This window comes from Parus major, chromosome 1A, assembly GCF_001522545.3.
Source record: "Parus major isolate Abel chromosome 1A, Parus_major1.1, whole genome shotgun sequence".
Classification (NCBI taxonomy): domain Eukaryota; kingdom Metazoa; phylum Chordata; class Aves; order Passeriformes; family Paridae; genus Parus; species Parus major.
This window is the reverse complement of record NC_031773.1, coordinates 17480672-17503044: the sequence shown is the minus strand read 5'-3', so window position 1 is coordinate 17503044 and position 22373 is coordinate 17480672. Positions and strand designations below refer to the sequence as shown.

Here is a 22373-nt window from a genome sequence, read left to right as displayed (position 1 = left end):
GGTTTATTTCCTTCTGGTAGGTATTTCATCACTCCCTCAGTACAGCTGTGTTAGTATATCTATGGAGATGTATGGAAAGCTTTACTGGATTTCTAAAAGATTCTGTTTGGAGATAGTGTCCTTTACATAGTGAGGTATCTACTGAGAGGAATGAATATAAAAGCACTAACATGCAACATGATTTCAACAGAAGTTAAGTGCTCAACAGCTCTGGAAAATCTCAGAAATCACAGATTGCTGATAGACTGCTGGTGTTAAGTGCTCTTTACCTGACCAAGTCACTGGAAAACTGTTTCATGCCAATGAAGGCAGTAGAGACCATTAACTGTGGTTCTCCAAGCCAATTGCTACTTCTCTCTGGTCAGCATTCGGATTTGGAGGACAGGATTGCTCTCACATTGTTGCACTGCTGCTGTCTTGCTCTCTGTACCTGAAAACCTCCTGGCACCCCATCCCTGCAGTTCTGACCATTGGCTGAATCTTATTTGGCAAAGGAATATCAATTGGCAGAAGAATATCAGTAAGCAAATAACTATACAGACAAACAATAAATATTTCAATGCATACTAAACTCCACAATAAATTCAAAAGATAATATAAAATGTTTTGTTACAACATGGTATCTGGCAAGCAAGAGCTAGGAAACAGAAAACAGCTACCTGTGTATACTCATCTGAGGTAAATCACCACTGCTTTCTTGAAGCAAACTGAGTTACAACAATTTATAACAGGAATTTGACCCCTACATTGAATAAGATTGCTGAGACATTTGGATTTTCTGTTTCTCCCTGATAAGAGAAAAAGAAGAGCAAAGTAACTGTGCAAAAGACCTGAAAGCTGCATCCACCTGTAAGTAATTGACCTTATGATAAAATCTGCCATGGCCCTTTGCTGCAGGGAAGGAAAGTGTTCAGAATCTTCAGCTAGCCAGCCACACAACCGTACATGCTCGAGGAAATCCTTTCTGACCAGCAGACTATTGATTCTGAAAAAGGCTATACTTGATCATAAATCTTGAGCAACTCAACACAGGCCGGTGGAGACAAAATATTAAGCACTCTAAAGTGCTTTTAAAGATTCTGAGACTGAAGTAAAGAAAAATATGATGTACACTTATCTGTAATATAGATTTTTCTTCCTTGTGTTTGCATATGTTGCTCTTGTTTTCTTTCAGAAAATTACATCTATGGTAGAACACAAAACTTTCCATCTGCAATCTCATGCATAGGCTGCACAAAAAAGTGATGAGGTAGGAACTTGTCTGTCAGAGAAAGTAGATTTATTATTTTTTAAAATTACTTCTATGTTGTCAGTTGAATTAATAAGTCCAGGTCAAACAATGAGCTCCTTCCCTCAATATCTCTTGAGTTATCACCTAGCAGTAGATGATAGTCCTAATTAAAATATATTGAAAATTTAGCAGAAACCAAAGTGTTGGTCAGGTCCAAAACATCAAAAATACCTTACAAATGAGACTTGCCAGCACTTCCAAATTGGTATTGTCTGAATTACTGATCCCTCTTTCCTGTGCTCAGGTGTCCTGTGTTGGAGGCACCATCAATCCCACGGCAGCCCAATGGCTGTTGTGCTGTGTATCTGCAAGGCCCTTTCCCTTGGGATTTGCTTGTGAAAGCAGACCTAAGGACCCTTCCTCATGGCCTGCTCTTCTCCTCAGGAGATGGTAACACATAGAACACCACCCTGGTCTGTTTTTCACAGAGGACTGAACAGACAATGGGTGAAAACCACACCTGTTTCCAGCTACCTCAGAACAAGAAACCGTTTAACAGGGAAAATATCATCTGAAGGATTTTATAATTTTAACATTTTTAAGGTCTGATAATAGCATGGCAAAAGGTGCTTTAGGCTTAAATTCAAACATACACTGGCTGAGAAGATAGTCTATTCAACTCCTATTATTCTGAATCTGGAATTAATTTCAGATGAAGCTATTTAACCCACCACAGTGAATTTCTTAAAATCAGCCTTTTTCACCATCTTTCACAAGTACTTATTGCTTACTTACTTTCTTGCAAAAAATTGAAATCTTATTTAATTGTGGCTAAGAAACAGGTATTGAAACCTTAAAGGAATGTTCATAGAGTGGACCAATTTAGCTCCAGCCTTACATGAGCTTCTCATTCTCTTTTTCCATGATCTTCACAGACATTAGAGAGAATTCCTTAGCACTGTACCTTCATATTCTGATTGCTTATATTTAAAAAGGTTTTCCATAATTTCTTTTGTCTGATCTACCTTAAACTGTGATAGAATGGCTTAGTATGAAACATTTACAATGTTGTTAGAGGTATTTATGGTTCTGTTTTTTTCAAGTGACCTAATGAGCACTATGTATAGACTAGAGCTGCCTGGTTAATACTGTAAGAGTGAGAAATGTCTCTCTCTTCATTTACTCTTCAACCCCTTTTCTGAATATAGGGGTTTCACAAAAGAATCTAAATCATCTCTGAATTTAAAAATATTTTACTCATTGTAAATTTGCCTCAGAGACAATCTCCATTTCACTGCAAAGCCAGTTTGAAATCCTGGTGAGTGTGTCAAACCTCCTCTGTGACCAAGACAGTCTTCAGATATATAAAACTGCAAAGATATTGTCCAGAGGAGAATTTTTCTGGAATTGTTACCAACCTAATTATCACAAATGATGGTAAGCAGAGGAGAACAAGGACACTAAAAATAAAGAGCAGAGGCACAAACTGGTAGCAGAGAGATGTTTTATGGGCAGATCTATAAGATATTCTGTTTGTAGTATGTTTCTTGTTTGTTAGGATTATTATGTTTTTTTTTTTACAGAAGGTCAGGCATTTGAAAAAAGACAACAAAGGACAGATAGCTCTGTAGCAGAAGTCAGTAACAGACAGTTTACTGAGTTCTGAGCAGGAATTGAAGGGTTTGTCCTGAACAGTCACATGTAACTTTTGTCCTTGAATAGTAATTACAACTTGTCAGAAATATCAGTTGTTTCTAGATGAAGATAGAAATTCAGCATTATTTATAGATCCATACTTCTCAAGTAAATAGATTTCCCCTAATGTGCAATTCTAAAAATACATTTATAGCTATTTTTACATGGCTTTTGTAAACACAGGGCAGAGTTGGTCAGGCAGTTTTTGACAAAATTAATTTTTCTTGAATTTGTGTTCTTTCATTTAAGCTGAATCATTAATGGGACTGAACAGCTTTTGAAGATATTTTCAGTGAGATTTTTGAATAACAAAATTTTGACCTATGTTTTGGTACAACTACATTTTGAGAATATATGTTCCAAATATTTTGTTTTAACCTGAAAATTCCAAACCCCAGATTTTTCTATGAAGCAGAGCCTGCATCTTCTGTCCAGCACAGAGCTGGTGAGAACACACTGCAGAACTCTGCAGATTTCTCAGCTGGCTGCAGTTTTCTCAGCAGTTTTCTTACAGAATTAAATGAGCTACCTTTTAATTGCTTTCTAGATTAATACATCCAAGAGAAAACTCCAGTATCCTGTTTAAACCCTGCAGAAGTTTTTGTTGAAAACAGTGCTAAACAGAGTAGGAACGGAACAAGAAAATGAACAAAAAATTCCCTATAGAAAATGTAAAATTTTCATCTGCCTTTCTATTGGTTCTCATGGATTATAAGTAATTTTGGAATGATAGTCATAATTTTCCATTGTTGTAATTTGGTTTTCTTTTATCTTTTTTCCTTTGTTTTCCCAGTGGGAGCCAATATTAGCCACCCTTTCCATAGAGCTCAGACAGGCTGTGACAATCCAGCTCAGAAAAACACAATTACTGTGTCATTAACAAATTACAGTAACACATGTTCTACAGAAATGTGGAAAGTTATACAGTTCAAGCATATTATAAATACGTTTCACATACAGTATATTAACATAATTGCCAAAAAAGCAAAATCAGTCAAACTGAAGAATGCTATTTACATTTCTGACTATGCATTTTGGGCTTTTATGTTAAGATAGCAGTAAAAACAGAGGCAAAAATATGCTTGATGAAGTTCAATGCTCTGTACTGTTTTGTGTTACTTTGATTTGTAAAATAAGACCACAAGACAGGCAGACTGGTAAGTGTTGCTAATGGGAAATTTTGAAACAATTTCTCTAGTAATGATTTTCTAGATCATAGTGGCCTGTGTCAAATTGAATTATTTTATTTGCTATGCATATTCCCTTGCTCATGTTTTATGCAATTTGCTTCCAAAGTAGCCACTGCCTGGGCTTTTAGTTCAAAGAAAATATTATACTCAAATATTCAACAAGCAGGAGAACCAAGCTCCTCTTTCATGCTCAGAACAAGCCTCCACATACTAAAGCCAAGGGTCAAAGAATGGGGTGAGAAAATTAACAAACTACTACTGCATTATAATAGTAACTAAGAAAGCTTAATTACTATTATGTATTTTTCCAATCATTACCTAGTGCATGGGTTGATAATTTAAACTTTTAGAGGTCCTATTGCACAATAATATTAGGATAAGATTTAGTCTACATTAACTTACACATCTAAAATGTAAACATCTAAGCCTGAACTATTTTCCTTAAACTTTTTACAGTCACTGAGAAGAAATAGAGACAATTCATCTCAGATAGTGATGGAAAGACAGGTCACATGCATCATCTGGTTGCTCACTTCTTGCTATATGGAAAAGCTAAAGTGACCATCTCAGACTGAAATTACCAAGTTTTAGACATTTATAGTTAGGTTAGATTACTTTTACCCTAGCTAGCCAGCAGGTCTTTTTTTTATGAAACAAACTCTGTTTTAATGCAACAGCTTGACATTTGTTGAAGAAACAGTTTACAAGGGAAGGGCACAGTTCCTTCAGTGAGCTTTTTTCTTTTGAGACTTCTCTTTACTCTAGATACTTTAATTTTGCAGTCAACCTAGTAAATGTTTTGGGGTGAATTACTATGTCTGTCACTACTAAATTAAGGCTGCACACTATCAGGTATGATACCCACTCATAGAGCTGAATAGTTATCATGCCTCAACACACTTGCACTTCACCCCCTGTGACAACTCAAGTTTCCCTAAACGTAGCTGTACAATGAGGCTTTCAAACTATCTGTGACTATTTGGTTACCAGCGCAGAGGAGCAGGGTGACTTCAGTTGGTTAATGAGCTGTTCTTGCTGAAGTTGCTGTGCCACCCTTGCATTACTATTTGACTAAAGCCCTTCTGTAACCTCTACTGAAGCCCCAAAGATGTAGGTCACTATACAAAAGTTACACTGGGGCAAAGCAAATATTTAAAGCTCAAAAAAGCTGTCACACATGCATTTCCCTATCTCTGCCATAGTCAAACTCCCACCAGACAGTTGACTGGGACAATAACAACTTCTGTGTAATTCTTGCTAGTCTGCAAAAGCTTTCAGAGAAATGTCACTGTATTCTATCACTTCCTGTGTTAGCATTCAGCAAATACATCTCACCATAAAAAACTCCAGAATGTTCCTTTTTCTGAAAAGGAGCTTGTCTGTATTTTATAAATATATCAGCTTTCTATACACCTTGTCCTTATGTCTTCACAGATTCTACTTCACTAGTACTATTGCAACTCTTACCACAAATCTCATAATTCATCTTTGTTCTTTTTAAGGAACAGGAAAATTAAGCCTTTCATTGGCACTGAGAAGATTTCACAGGGCAAAATTATTCTCATCTTAGGAAATCTGAGTTTGTTTCCTGAAACTTTCATTCATGCTTACTGAAAACAAAATTGTTCTGTAAATGCAATTTGGTCTGTGCTGATTTGCGTGAGAGTGAACATATCCCCAGCAATGCACAGCAAAACAGCTCACGGCAGCAGGCTGACACGTTATATGTCTCCAGGCAAAGTAAGTCTTATGACAGATCTAAAAGTTCAGTACATAATTCAAAACATTACTGTAAATCTATTAAATAAGCCATTAAGGAAAATTCCACACTTATCACTTACTTAAACTCTTAATATGGTTTAGCTATTAATATATTCATTCTATTCTATTGCCCTGTGGTTTCAGCTATACCACACCTCACTGAAAACAGAAAGAGCAGAGATAGCAATCAGGTTGACCCAACGGGAGCAACTTGGTTTTTATTGTTCCTGGCTTTTTTACCCTCAAGAGATTACAGGCTCTTAAGAAGAGAAAGAGTTTCATGGTGTTCTTTAGGACAAATCCCAAAGGATTTGTTCACTCAACTAATGGGTCACAGATTACCACAGCATTTTCTTGGTTTCTAGGATTTTCAGTTTTATTGATGGCTAAGGCTATCTTCCCAGGATTGCTTCACCTGTATGGATCAATTTATTCTGAGAAGCCACTCTGGATATGCTCTTTTTCTGTGCTCAGCTGACAGCTACAGAACTCTGGGTGAGGCTGGAGGGGCTCCAGTATGCTGTGCTCCCCACACCCCTCACACCAGACAGGACTGCACGAGGTCCTGAAGTGCAGGGTGAGCCTGAACATGTTCCTTTTAAAGCTTGAAAGGTCCACATTTCCTAAGTGGACATTATTAAACAAATTTCCTATTTGTTTAATAATGCATTCAGTTTATGTCTGTTTTTGCACATCTCCAGATAGCTGCCTGACGAGTTTCTAAGGGAAATGAAGCCCAGGCTGGTTAGAAAGGTTGTGAACTACAAGGAATTATTAACAAGAGTCCACTGTGTCTGGAGCCTGTGATTGCCTGACTTTCGGCCTGCAGCATGTTCCTGTGAGACAAGTAGTGCTCCGTGGGAGTACAGCGAGTGACCTTCTACCTGGAGGCATGACAGATGCTCAGGTGCCATGTGTTTTTTGTGGCACGTGGCAGCTCTGGCTGCCCTTCACTTGCCAGCAAGATGGCAAGACCTAGAAAAACAAGGAGCCTCACAGGTTTTGGGCCTGATGCCAGTTGTAGAGCTGAGTTTGAAGGAATCACTCTTTTTCTTTCCTCAGCTCATCTCCTGACCCTAATTTTCTTTCACCCCTTAATTCTGGAAAAAGTGCAGAGGAGCAGGCATTCCTCCTCTCTCCTTTACATTGCCAAGCCTTTTTAAGGCTTGTCCATTTCTCTGGACACAGATCCTATTTTTCCAACACCTGCCATAATAACTCAATTTATGCCTACTTTTCCCTTCAGTCTTGCAGGTCTGTGGAAGGAGTGCAGTGTTTCTCCATGCTAAGATGACTTTTACCCTATTCATCATAGCCCCATTAGCAACCTGCAGCCTCAGGGACAGGTGTCTAGTGCCCCTGTCTTTCCTGAGGGACAAAGGGAAGAGCACAGCCCCAGGAGTCTGCACAGGAGGCTCAGAGTCCTGGATCAATGTGAGGCATATTCTGCTTCTTTCCTTAGAGGCTAATAATAACTTTGCTTATGTGAGGAAGGCCAGAAAACAGAAGCAGCCTGGAAAAGCTCCAAATTGCTGCTTCCACTGAGCAAGTGGGAGGGGATTTGGAGACAAAAGGGAGCCCTTTAACCTAGGCTCTGGCACTGCCAGTGTCAGATCTCCTTGTCTCACTCAACAGGACTACTAAAGGTAGTAAAATAAGTTGTCTCTTTTTTTCATAGGTGTTGAGGAAGCAATTCAACTGAATTAAATCCATCCCATCTTGTTAATTATTGTTCATCTTCAATAATAATACTACTGATATTAATCATCATCTTATGTGTTCCATCCACTCACCAGATTCCACAGTCATTTTCCACTATTTTAGAGAACTTTTTAAAGTTTCTTCTGGACCAAACAAATGTTTTATTTTTGCACAAGTGCATGTGACTGAAGCCAGCATCTGCAGTGCAGGTGTTTACAGATGTTGCCAGAGTGGCCTAGAGTACCCTGGTCTTGGAAAACCCTGAGAAACCACTCACATGTTTTTAGAGAAGAAATAAACTTTTTCTTGTATACATAAATCAAATTCAAATATAAACCACTGAGAGCTTTTTTGGCCTTGAACTAATACATCCAGGGTTCATACACTCCAGTACTGTATAAATAAGAACAAGATTTGAACACAGTGGCCTTCAAACATGCAAGCAGTACTTGTGAAAAATGTGCCTGACATTTAAGTCTGTTAAGGTTCCTGGATAAATCTTTTATTTCCTAGTCCCAAATTCTGCTCATCAAATTTTAGATGCAGTTTTCTCTCTTCCTGCCCCCCCCCCCATTCTCTTCTGAAGATGCAGAATAGAGTTTTTTACATGCTTTGGAGCTTTGGGGTGCAACGTATCATCGTTAAAATCTATAGAAAGTAAAGCAGGATTAAATGAATGTTGGGACTTAGTGCAATTAGAAAGCAGAAATTAAAGTAAAAAAGTATTTAAAGTAAAGAGAAAATACAGCAAAAATGTATTTTACTTAGGATAGGAGTATAAGTTCTGGGGGAGGGGGAAGTTTCAAGCTAAAGGAAAAAGGATAGCACCCCCTGGTTGATAGACAATCCTGACAGTCATTGCTGAGAGAAACCATACATCTGTTTAATGGGGGGGAGGCACCATACAAAAGCAGTAGGTTAGTTCACAGTTATGCATACTTTATTTACTACAGGTCACAGATCACACGGTGTGCAGGAATATGTCCTTGAAAGGGAAAATAAATTCACTGTTTTCTGATTTTACTCTGGCATAGCAAACTATTAGCTGGAGTAAGAGATTTTTAGTGCATTTGTACTTCCTTAGGGAGAAATCTGAATTCCATTTTAACTGTTTCAGGGTGATCAATAGAGGAGGTAGAAATGAAGGCTTTCAATGTCTCTGGTTTTGATACATTGGCAAGTTAAAAAAAATATCTAAATCATACTGGAGTTTTATTTTTTCACATAAAATATTAATCACTTGAGGATGACAATTAGAACTTAAAATTCACTAAAAGTCAGAAACATCAGCTCACTGATAATATAAAAAATTTCACCAATGCATTTAGAATTGTGAACAAATAAAAGTAAGCTTTAGAGTACAATTTCAAACATACAATGGAAAATCAATGAAAAGTTTTGCTGTTCTTCCCTGCTGTGAGATCAAGGCAAGGACAGTATTCAAATAATGATTAAAACCCTTTCCAGACCACTAGTTTTTCAGGTGATGAACTCTCTTCATACACCTAGGAATGTAAAACTAGATTGGAAATTCCACTAAATTCCAGTATGAAGGCACTGAAAAGTATTCACTCTGAAACCTCAAATCTGAATGACCTTTGAGAAAATATAGGCCACCCATAGAATTCAGGAAATTATAGTGATTAAACCATTATGTTTATTAACTTTCATTTGATTTTTGTTCATCCTGGGTGTGCTGCTTTTGGTCAGGGTAACTTGAGGACATACCATATTTGGGTCCAGAAGAGGGAACACTGGTGTATATTGCACACTAAATAGAAGCAGTACAGGAGAATTACATTAATTAATCTGTTGCAAGTCTAGAATACTGTCCATCTGAGATATATTGAAAGCTAATGCACAGGAAGAGATGGAGTAGACTAAATCATATATACCTTCTACCTGGCATATCCTGCAATTTCTACAGGGGAAGTACAGGGGAAAGCACATGGGGTGACTCTTGGGGCTCCTGCACATGGCCAGGAGTTGGACTAGATGATCCTGGTGGGTCCCTTCCAGCTCTGATATTCCAGATATGCTTCCCACGCAGCATATCCTCTGATTCTATGATTTCATTGCCTGTATTAACAACATAAGCGACAAATTCACATATTTATCTTTGAAGCGGATATCAGGTCGTGCTTAATGTCACTTGGCAGGATGTACTCTGTGGAAGCACATTGTTTTTTTCTGATTGGAAGATGACTTGTTGTGAGGACTTTTATTTCATGTATGTTGTCTGGACTTAACTGACTGCAGTGAAAATTTTCTTCAGCAGTTACTTTGTTTCCTCTCTGTGAAATGACGATTTCTTACTTCTGTTAACCTGAATTATTGAGAATGGAAAACAAGATTTTTCCCTCAAGCATATGAAAAAACCACTAGACCAGGACTCAGCTGCAGTCCATGTCAGCACATGCATAGCAACAATGGTTTTGTTTATTATCTGCTGGCTCCTCTCAATAGATTTTCCTGAAGAAATGGGGTAATACACCATAGTATGTATTTAGACTCTTTCAGATGATCTGCGTATAAGGTGAAACAGGAGGAAAAAAAAGTCATTGACTTGTTAACACTGTTACCACATTTGATTTTGACACACAATCCTGTGCTCTGAGTACAGTGTGGCTGGGCTCCCAGAACTCTACCACAGTGCCTTTTAAACACGTGATTGATCTCAATCACCTTTTATGTGAAAGCTCAGAACAGCAGCAAATATATAGCACATATTTAAGTTATATTCCATCCCTGTTCTTTTTTCTTCCCAGAATGTTTGTTCATTGCTGGCAAAAGCCCCAAAAGGCTCAAGAAAGGCAGACATAATTTTTGAAGGTTTTCTAGATGCTTATTCCTGTTAGGGAGCAATTCTCATTGCTGAAATTAACTTATTATACCAAGCATCAAACAGTACAAGTGAAATGGATATAAAAAGAAATAACATTAAGTACATATTATATTTGCTAATATGCACAGGCACTCAAAATAGGCTAAGAACAATTAATCTAGGGTTTTAATATTCTGTGGTGAAGATTCTATTTGGGTTCAAAACCGTACTGAATCCAATACAGAGTTCCTGTATAACAGTATAACTGAGAGAATAATCTGACCTGTTTCATCTGATTTTTGGGACAGTGTTTATAGCCTTGAAGTCCTCAGAACACAAATACGCTCAGATTTAGATAAAAGAGCACCACCTTAATCTATTCATCAATCAAGATTGTTTAATGCATCCTTCTGTCATTTTTTTAAATTATTCTTTTTCTTGGCATTGTCAGATGTTTTTAAGATGTCTGTGAAGTTAGGAAATTCACTCTGTATGGCTGTCAGCCTTCTCCAAGCTACTGGATCATCTGCTGTGGAAGAAAAAAAATGACATATAAAAGCTGTTTGAAGAATTTTCAAAATAGAGAGATGCATAGTATATCTGAATCATATATTTTAGGTTGTTTGTGGGATTGGTGCCAGGCTGTGGTTATGCATATTTAAATTTCAAGTGAGAAGAGAAAATATATATTTATCTTCATATCAGTTTCCTCATTAATCAGAACGTCATCTGGTCTAGAGTTCAATAGAAGAGAGTAAAAGGATTGTTTTAGTATTGTTTTTTGTTTTCATCAAAATCATTCCATAGAATGGAACATAGAACAATGAAAAGAAAGAAGGAAAATAGGAAAGATGTGCATAACCACATCTCTTTTTCCTTTTCTTTTTTTTTTCTTTTCTACTGGGGATATGGGAAGGGAAGGTTGCTTCTCCTTTTCTCAGAAGAGAAAGTGACATTATGGAAAATAAAGAAGCAAAACCCTGCTGTACCCATAGTAGCCTCCTGATTCAAGAGGCAGGAAGCTGTGACTCTGCCTGTCCCTTAGCAGTCTTTGTTTCTCTTGATCACCTGATTTACCCACAGGAATGAGTAAGCTTTTGTTAGATACTACCAGTGATTCACATGATTAAACATTTTTTTTTCACTTCCACAACACAAAACATAATCCTCCAACTAATTAATCTTGTTTACCTAATTGGCAAATAAATCTGGGTGAAGGTGCAAATGTGAAATAGCTCTCTGATTTCTAATATTTAGTGTCTATTTCATAGCAACTAAGTAGTTCCCCTGAGACAAATAGATAATAGGCTTGTTTAAAGTATTGCCCCTAAGTTTTTACTCACTATAACCCTGATTTCAACAATAGTTATCCACTTCTTTAGGAATATGTCATTTTGGTGGCTAGGGTGCAATATATGTTATATAAAATGACGAATACTAGCAGTATACGAACCTTTAGGTAAGATTTAGCCCCCAAATGAAGATACTAAAATATAGTTATACAGGCATTTAAAATGTTTCTAAACTGGACTTGTAAATAATTGAGATTTGTTTACTACTGCCTATGAAAAATCAAGACTGACAAACCAAATTTAGCCATCCAGGTGCCATCCCTCATGTCTAGATTCCTAAATGCAGCTTTCCTTTGTGATTTGAGTTCTGTGCTTAGGGTGGGATTCAGCTACCAGAGCATGAATGTATGGTGTTTTAGTTCACTGATGGGACAAAGCTGAGAGGAGTGGCTGATTGCCCAGAGTGCTGTGCAGCCCTTCAGAAGGGCCCCAGCAGTTTGGAGAGATGAACAGAGAAAAGCCTTCCTAAATCCAAGAGAGGCAAATGCAGGCTCCTGCACCTGGAGGGGAACAACCCCACACACCAGCACAGGCTGGGGCTGACCTGCTGGCTAGCAGCCATGTGAAGGCCCTGGTGGTCCTGGTGGACACCAAGCTGCCCATGAGCCAGCAGTGAGTCCTGGGGGCCAGGAAGGCCAATGGTTGCATTGCAGCCAAGGCTGGCTGCACTGTGGAGAGCACAGCCAGCGGGCTGAGGGAGGGGACCCTGCCCCTCTAGTCTGCTTCAGTGAGGCTGCACCTGCAGTGCTGGGTCCAGCTCTGAGCTCCTCAGCACAAGAGAGACATGGAGCCCCTGGGGAGGGTGCAGGGGAGGACAGGAAAGATGATTAAGGAACTAGAGAATCTGTCTTATGAAGAAAGACTGAGGAAGCTGGGCCTGTCCAGCCTTGAAAAGAGACTGAGAGGTGACCTTATCAATGTCTGTCAGCATCTGCAGGGAAGTGTCAGAAGGACCAGGCTCTGCTCAGAGCTGCCAGGCAGTAGAACAGGAGGCAATGGGCAGAAACTGAAGCACAGAAAGTTCCACGTAAACAGAAGGAAGAACTTATTTACTGTGTGGGTGACCAAGCAATGGAACAGGTTGCCCAGGGAAGCTGTGGTGTCTCTCTCACTGGAGACATTCAAGAACTGTCTGGATACAACTCTGTGCCTTGTGCCCTGGGATGATCCTGCTTGAGCAGGGAGGTTGGCCCAGATGACCCACAGTGATCTCTTCCAACCTGATCCATTCTGTGATTTTATGACTCTGTAATTCTGTATTGCTACTCTTGCATCAGGCTGTCCTTTTTAGAAGATTGTCTGTCATTATTCCTCTGTCACATCCAGCCCTCACTGACTACCTAAACACTGAAGTCTCAGACAATATGCATACAACAGAATTTTGAGGCAACTGAATTAAGCATTTCACAGACTGGAGTTAGTAACACTTATGCAAAATTTTGAATTTATCAAGACAAAAATTAGTGTGTGCATGCTGGTATAAAAGGATTCCAGTTTAAAAAGCAATTCTAGTAGTTTTGCTCCATATTATAGCAACAGCTTATACAGATGAAGTTGGGACTGTCTCCAGACTATGGGGTTAGACAAAACTGCTTAGGGTGATAGTTTGCCAGCCTTGTGTAACCAACCCATCTGTGGCCTGATCAAAATCTCCACTGAGGTTTTGGGTTTGTTCAGCCCCTGTCTACCTCACCCAGACATGTTTTTGCTAACTTGGGACAGCTGAAACACAGAAATCACAATAATCTGTTTTGATTTGTATTTAAATTTTTCATAGCTCTGTTTATCATTTTATCACTGCTTTTCAGACATATTATATGCTACTGTGCAAAATCCCTGGTTTGTTTTGTTTTGCTTTGCTTTGTTTTGTTCTTTCCCTAGACATTTATCTGCTATTTTCTTAGAATATAGTGTTCAATCTCCCACAGGCATTTAGTCTTTCTAACACTATGAGCAAAACATGACCGTATAGAATCCAGTATACAATAATTCAGCTGAAAATAGCTGTCATAGACTGCAGATATGGCTAGCTAGAGCAGTGTCCATCTGCTGGCCCTCATTCGTTTTCTGATGGTCACCAGAGGCCAGTTCAACAATGCCCCCATTGATCCCTTTCTATCCATTAAACTTTCACTACTAAAAGAACAAAACTCTAAACATACACACAAAAGAGAGAAGGAAGAATGTGCTCATTGTGGTTCAACCGGAATTCACAAATACAGAAAAGATCCTCTCTACTGCTGTTTCCTCCTGCAACTTGACTTCCGAAATAGCACTATCTTTTTGTACAAGACACAAAAACAAAAATGCAAAAAAATACCACCAGAAAGCATGTGACTTCCAGAATTGCCTGTAGCTTTCCTGGCACTGGGTTGAGAAATATTTCTTCATCTCATGTTGCATAATCATCCTTGACGCATTGTTTGTTCCAGCTCAGTGCTGTTTTTATCAGATAGGAACCACAAATCTAATGGAATATGAGGAGTGTCCCCCGATGGTGTATGCGGGATTTTTGTGGCTTTTTTTTTTTTTTTAAGTTTCATAATTATGAGAAGTATTTAAAAATATGTGCTGGAGCAAATAATTTTTGAAACCATAATTCTTGTTAGCTAATGTTCACAGTGCTCATTTCCTGTCTTTTTCCAGTAAGCATACTTATTACAGCACACTAAGATCTCAAATGAATGAATGAATGAATGAATGAATGAATGAAAGGACTAGTAAAGGAAAGATGGAATGTTTATTTGACATAACAGGCTCCTAGGATAAATTTGATTTACTTTAATAAAACTACACCAGGTAATAATTTATCCTGTAATGTTTCAATGACACACTCTAAGGGATCTACTCCAAATCCCATGAAGTTATCTAAGTTTTTCAGTGGTGTCAGTGGGTCTGGATCAAGTTACAGAGGGATTAAATAGCTGCTTATTAATTATTAATTATTTTTTATTCACAAAGTAAATAATTTTATGCAGGTAAACCACTTCACTGGATGATCATTCCTTGAACCTTGTATCTGTCATTGCTCTCTTTTCTGTTCTCTGTGAAAGTATCTCTGCCCAACATTCAGCATTTATTCTTACTTCAAACCCAGACTGAAGTCATAATTGCTCCAAATTTAATATGGAAATCTTCCTCTTACGCTCACTCAAGGAGCCTTGTGATATCCTTCACATTCTTTAATTTAATATTCTAATGATTGATTTCTTCATTTTCCTTGCCACTGTATGAAAAGCTCTACTTAATATTCCAGAGCATAAATTTTGTTCCTTCCGTGGAAAGACTTATGCTGGACACTACTATTACATATCTAGCATAGCAGCTGATCACAGTGCCCCAAGAGAACATGAGAAGCTGAGTTGCACCTGATTCATAGCCTGATCACTGTTTTTCCTCTTGTTTCAGTGTGGAGGGAAGTAAATTGGCTCAATTTACAAATTATCACAGATTGTTCCCTCAAGTTCAAGCATTACAGATGTATTTAGTGAAGCTTATGGGATGTATATCTTTGCCCTGACACTTGATATTTTCACGAATAATCCTGAATGATAGAAAAAAAGATTAAGTTTCAAAGGATTGAAAACATTTTTAAAGATAGGACCAGAATTCAAAATAGTGTTAATTATTTGAAGAAATGACATGGGAAAAAAAAATGTTGTCCCTATCAGAACAAGAACAAAGTCACAGCACAGTAAAATAATCTAGATAAGACAGGAAGTGGTAAATAAGTTTAACTCTAGGAAAGGTGTTAAAATCTGTGGTGAGTTACTTTAAAGTCTGTGTGTCCAGACCACAAATTTCACAGGTTTTTACAACCAAATGCAACGGTTTTACATTTCAGCAAGGGAACTTAATTTAAGACATCAAGAAGAGGTTCCTAACAATGAAATAGTGAAACACTGAAATCAGTTGTGTGGGATGATCATGAAATCTCCTTTGAAGGTTTTTCAGTATAAATTAAGTAAGATGTCAGGAGTCCCATAGACAGAACCTATCCTTTCTTGGGCAGGGACACTGATTGAGTGATTTTCTGAAGTGTTCTCTAGTGCGATTACATCAGTTCTGTCTAGGATCATTCTGGCGTTGTTTGACCTGCTGAATCTAAGGCTTCATCTTCTTCTTCTTGTCCAGTCATGCTGCATGTATCATGTGTGAGACAGGTAACAGAATTATTTAAAACAGGATATTCAGACCTCCAAATTCTGAAGGAGAGAACATAAATGAGAAAGAAGTTTAAATGACATGGGATACAGTTTGACAATTTGGAATGGAACATTGCCTTATTGCTTTGGGAAACCTAATGCCATATCAAGGAAAACTGATAAAACCTTGAAAAGTGCAGATCCTCTTTTAAAAAAATAGATTGGAGACAAAGGTAGACAAGTAAGCAAGAATTTTGATCTACATCACAAGTGCTAATATCTGGGAATTGAAGACCAAACAATGCTTGAAAAATACTATGAAGTTATGAAAATGTTTTACTATGTACCAGAATCATGAGGACCCAAGTTTAAGTAGGTCAGTGCCTTTTTTTTTTGTTCCTTGAAATACTTTATTTCTATTCAAGATGGTATGGCCACCTTAATAAAAAAACCCAAAACTTTTCCTATTTATTATAACTATTTTATTTATACAACAAAATATCTGAAAGAAAAAGCTGCTGGTTCATGGGTAGCTCCAATGGCTGTACTCAGATTAGGAGAATACTTCTGTAAACTAAGTAAAAAAAGAAAAAGAAAAAGAAAATAAAAAAACTCTCTAGGTTTTACTAGAGAGTGACTTTCCTGAACTTCTCTTTCTCTTGCATAATCACATTGGCAACTTTTCTGCCAAAGATTCAAGCAAATTGAAGAGAGTGATGATTGTATAGGGAATCATATTGCAACTGTTTTAATCATAAGAAATTCTGATTGAGTCATCCCAGGTTTCTTTTATTGCTTTCCAGGATTGAGGTACCAAAACCAATGGCCTGGAGAGGATCCTCAGGTTTACACAATCATGCAGCTCAGCTGTCCATCAGGGACTGCCCTGTTTTCAGACACTTCACCTAGGAGTTAATTTCAAGCTCTAGGTTCTCAAAAGATCTGTGTTTGCTGCCCAGCAATGACTGAAGTCCCTGGGCCTCAAAGTTTGCCGAGATGGTCCTGCAGTGGTCCTGGGGAGATGCTGATGATGACTCCAAGGAATTTGCTCAGGACCCAGCAGTTTTATGGACCATTAATGTAACCCAGTCAGAAGTCTCTACAAATCTGAACTGTTTCCAGTGTCTGAGATGGATTGTTTAGTGTTGGCTCAGGCAACTGTGCACAATATTGCATTATTTCTACCACTAGCAAGGAGTCACTCCCCTTTTATAAGAGGAGGAGAGCACATGTGTGTTCTTTAAACTGTGCATTATCTAGAACAATGCACAGGGAAACAATAAAAACACTTTTGACATTATTATTTTTTAAGCAGGCATACAAAATTATGATTAATTACAGGCTGATTCTGATTTACACACACTGGACACCTGACCAATATGTTCTTAGGGCAAAAATTTATTTCCAAACCCTACTGAAATCACATTACAAGGTAATTTTTACATAAAAAAGTGAACAAAAGAAATGTAAATAAATAAATATAGTGTATACCAGAGCGAGAGTGGAGCAAAGGTCTTGGTTGGTTTTTAAGCTGGGCTCCAGCTGTTTAGTCATTTTGATTAATTTAGATGCTAAATCATTGATTATGACTATTAACCAAACTTCTCCAATTTGCAATCTCTGTTCTGGTCTTAGCAAGTACACACTGACAGTAAGGCCATATCAGTGTTGTCCCTCCAACCATGGGGTGCACTTAATAGTGTCAAACATGTAAATTAGAATAGTTGTATACCACGAGGTTCGGTTTCTATAGGCCTTTATGTTCACTTTTACTGTACAAGTACAGAACTGCACAGCACAGAGAGACACAGAGCAGAGATTACAAAGAAAAGTGAATAACCAGAGGTTAACTGTTCTTATTTCCAAACTTTGTCTGCACTGAGCACAAAGACTAGGCTGCTTGCACTGCGAGCCGGTGCCTGTCATGCTGTCCTTCACTCCTTTGAGACAGAGGTCCATATGAAGTCTGAGGCAACAATTCTCCTGGTCAACAGATCCCCTTTCCCTCTGGGAAGAGTCATGTGCAGCCTTCAAGCAGAGTCAGAAAATCAAGCCAGCTCTCTGATATTAGAACATACTGAAGGGGAGGCCTGAGATGTGGGCCAATTTTATTTGCTCAACTGACAACATGATAGTAGTTGCTGTTAAAAGGAGCCATTGGATGATATAAAAAGGTTCCCTACATTCCCTGCCAAATCCTCCTATCAGGCTTCCATGAGTTCATATCAGGTCACTATGAGATTCTTTTCATCTCATAACACTGAACTCATTAATTTCCATGACTGATCTGAAACAGTAGCATGTATGGAAAAAACCCTAAATTTAGATGTATGACTAATCTGCTTTTGTTTTCCCTTTCCTGGATCCTCTTTCACATACAAAGTGGAATTTCAGCTTTGCTATAAAACATCATTTTGCTTGTTATATTTCCAGAACATTGGCCTTATATCTGGTGTTCTTTGTTCATATTGACACTAATTGATAGTAGCAGGGCTGTGACACTGCAGTAAGTTTTCCCACAGTACAGGCAAAAGCACTGCAGGTTAGGCTGCCAGCCAAGGCAGTTAATGCTTCTCTTTGCATTCTTTTTTGCTCCCCAGAGAAGAACCAGTTTACAGACACCTGGCACTTAAAGGTCCAGGACATTATTGCCACTGCTATTGCTCTTAAAATACTTACCTAGAAATGCACAATCATATTTCAGAAGCAGTAACTTATTAAGTAAAAAGGATTTGAAAGTCTTCAGCTACATAATTTGTGATTAAAGCTTTAAGCTAATTTATTTTAAACTATATTAGACCATTTAAAAAAAATAACAGCAAATGTACTGCTTGACCTAGGACTGATTAACATAATAATGAGTGGAGAATATTTTTCTGTGTGCAGATATTAACTTCATGCAATATCAGCTGAATGTACAACAAACTTATTTTTCTGCCTTTTACTGTCCTCACCTGTGCTGCAGTTCCAAGACAACAGGGAATGAGACTAAATGGCTACCTGGACCATACAGCTGTTAATGAACTTGATGTGCCCCATTTCACATAACTGAGCTTGTTTATTAGCCACTGCCCTAGTATCTGCGTATGCAGATTTGTGTGAGTGTCCTCAGAGTAACTCTAGTAGAAAAAGAGTCTCAAAGCATAAGCATTATCATGTGATGCTTTCATATTTTTGTTTTCCCAGACCTTAGATCAAAATGTGAGCATATAAAATTTGACCTACTTCTTTTCTGCCTGACCTAAAACAGCTTTTACATGCACAAAACAGACCATTTTCTCCCAGACAATCAAATTTTGGATAAGTTCCCAAACACAAATAAAGACATTCTTTTGAGTATAATATAAATATTGACATAACAGAATTAATCAGAGGAAAAGGGGATCCATATTCAAAGGTCAGTCTTCAAATAATCCTGAACCACACCACTTCCAGAAAGGATGAAGTGTTTATTAAATAGAGCAGAGAATTGAAAAATCAGTTCCAGATTCTATACCAGATCAGTGAGGAAAGTAATCTTCCTCTTTCCTGGCTTTTAGACCTAAAGTTATCCTGTTTCAGCACCAACATGCAAGAATCAGGCCAAGCCAGAAAAACATATAATAAAAGACATGGAAATTATCAGAGATAAAAATGAGGGCAAAATTAAAAATAATTTTAAAAATCATTCACCTTCTCACCCTAGAAGACTTTTGTTTTCTGTAAATATCTGTGTTTGACTTCTAAACTTTGTGTTTGACTTTTAAAGGGTTCTTTCTGCATATGTGCAGACTGCACCAGCCAGAGCAGCTTGGTCTCTAATGCTGGGATATAGCTAGCAGTTATTATTTTGTTAACATTTTCAAGGAGGGTGGAGTGTCAACCTAGTGAGTGGGCTTCAAACATACTCATATTAAGACCCTCAGAAAATGCATCCTTAAGCAGTATCACTTTGAAAGAGTGGGTGTTGGGACAGCCCCCTCCAACACATGCACATGCTCATACATATGTACATGGGGACAGACTCTCTATTTATCTTTCCTAAAAGTCTGCCAAGCGGTTGGAGATCTGTCAGCAGATGTAAGGCAAATTCTTTCCTCAGGCAGGCAGGGAGCTAGTTGTGCAGTTCTGCATTCTACCCAGGGCTGTTCACTGTAAGATATGTAAGCCCAGAGGGATGGACAGGGACCCCAGGCACCCTTTCGTCAGGGCAGATGCTTAAATCTGACCAGCCTTCCACTCTTCGTCCTTACAATATCCTGCACTCCCACTTCACAGTTGGAAGCTATCCTCCTTCTGCTTTTGTTCATGACTGAGATTGTCCTGAGAGAAAGGAAATGTAGGAAGACCTAGAATACTAATATGAGCTCATAATGTCACACAGAGCATACTCATGCATGACACTGCTAGTCACCCTCACTGCTTGCCTATTAGCATAGCCTGGCTCAACTTTTGTGCAGATTAGACCACATCTGACCACATCCTTCGTCTCATGCTATATATAGGCATTGCTCTGATGGGTTGGATCACAATTTCCCCATTTATTCAGGCAGTTTTAGTGAGAAATAAGTGAACTTCATAAGAAAAGAGTCCATAAAGGGCTTTAATAATACCACTGTTGGACAAAAAGTGATGAAGAGTCAAGCAGCCTGTTACATGGACACGATAAGTCTGTACAAGCAGAGAGAGATAGCAGTCCCATGCCTTGCTTTGCTTTGTGGCCTAGACCTGGTCGATGTCTTCCAGTCCTGACTAAGTGCTCCCACCCTGAAACTGTCCCTTGCAAAAAGCACTGTGTCCATCTATAAAGGTATACATTTTCTTGAGAGCAATTCCTGCCCAGTTCTTTGAAACAGCCCTCATGCCCGCTGTCTAGAAAGGGTGTGATAGGAAGAGACAGTCATGATTTCCTGTATCTCTGAATGAAGAGCTCTGTTTCAAGAGAGGGATCAGCTTTCTCTATTTGATAGCTGTAAGCAAATTCTACCTTCGAGTGAATGTCATTCTGAGGTGCCTCCCCTGACTACTGCATTCATTCCAGAACTCTGGTGTCCTTAACTGGGTCTGGGTCACCTTCTTGACCCAACTCCTAAAATACTAGCTGCCTTAGCATTCAAGGTCAGTGCAATCCTGTCTTTCACTGGGCCTAAACTTGCAGAGAACACTATGAAGCAGTCACTAGGAACAGCAGGAAAAAACATTAGAACAGTAAGGGAGCTTTACGCTGGCTTTAGTTTCACCTGTCTTCATTCTGCTCTGTGCATTGCTGACATCCAGCAGCCCCTAAGAAGAGAGTGTGCAGATGGCACACTATCTTTGTGGCACAAAGATAATGAGGGAGTTCCCCCCACCTGCAAGCCAAAACCCCAGGGCAACATGTGTATTGGTGGCAAGAGACAACGTGTGTTGGTGAAGTTTACCTCTTCTAACTGGAGTTTCCCCTTCAGCAGAGAAATCCACATCATCACAATAAATGCATTTTTCCAGCTCCTGTGAGCCATCAGACTGATTCCCTTTTTTGTCTCTTATAATGAGAATTAATTGTCATCTGAAAATATAACTTTATTTTATCTGGGGCTTTTGCTTGGCTCTATTTTTACCTGTCTTTTCCCTATCTCCTTCACTGACCTACCTCTTTTGCAAAAATATTCTTCCTTCTGATGTTTGTTACTGATCTACTTACACCATTCTAGTGTTTGGGAAATATTTTGGGTGGTTGTGTAAATACATCACAGAGTTCCCAGGAGGCATGTGTCTGTTAGGTATATATGATCCCACCTCCTCTTGGTATCTTGGTACTGGATTATGGCAGTTCCATGAGGGGAAGTTGTCCCTCCACCCTTGCCAGGTCTGCTCATCCATGAAAAAATGACACTCTGGAGATACAAGAGTGAGGGGGAGGCTCTACATGCTGCTTATTCAAGGACAGAGCTGAGACTGAAAACTAGCGAATTTATCCAGTGTATTCAGTCTTCATCTACCTGATCCACATGAAAGTCTGTGGGAGAGCCTTTTTATTTTAAGGAAATGAGGGATACAGTCAAATTTGGAATCTGGCCTATTTTTTACCGTGTGTGTTGATAAGCAGGTGGACAGAAACTCTTCTGTCTTCATGGTCATCTGCACTTTCTGGAAAACTTCTGGAATACTTGAATCTCCTGCAAAATTTATAAACTTCAGCAAAAGACTCAAAAAAGAAAGGACTAAATTCACCAACACCTTAGGGCAATTTGAAGTACAATGGTCTTTCCTGAACACAGAGTTATTGTCTCCATCACTTCTCAGGAAAGCTGGTTGGAAAGCCATACACATATGTGCACACATTATAATTAATTAAAAAATATCACATTGGGATCTCCTATGAAAGACAAGACCATCCTTCAAATTTTTTGGACATACTGGGGTTTTTGGTATGTTTAATAATTTTTGAGACTGAGCTTTGTTCCAAACCAGCTGCTAAAGAGGGTTTGGGGACATCGCATTTTACTGAGCTAC

At 38.6% G+C, this 22373-nt stretch overlaps 2 long non-coding RNA genes across 2 annotated transcripts in view; one reads left to right on the top strand and one right to left on the bottom strand.

Annotated features, from left to right (window-relative positions):
* Positions 1-22373, top strand: part of LOC107205228 — a 57387-nt gene that overhangs the window by 15192 nt on the left and 19822 nt on the right. The gene's annotated exons all lie outside the window — the stretch shown is intronic.
* LOC117244469 lies at positions 10778-22235 on the bottom strand. Its single transcript, XR_004497638.1, has 2 exons — positions 21948-22235; positions 10778-10931 (listed from the first exon to the last, which is right to left on the bottom strand). It is a non-coding gene; the product is annotated as an uncharacterized LOC117244469 (long non-coding RNA).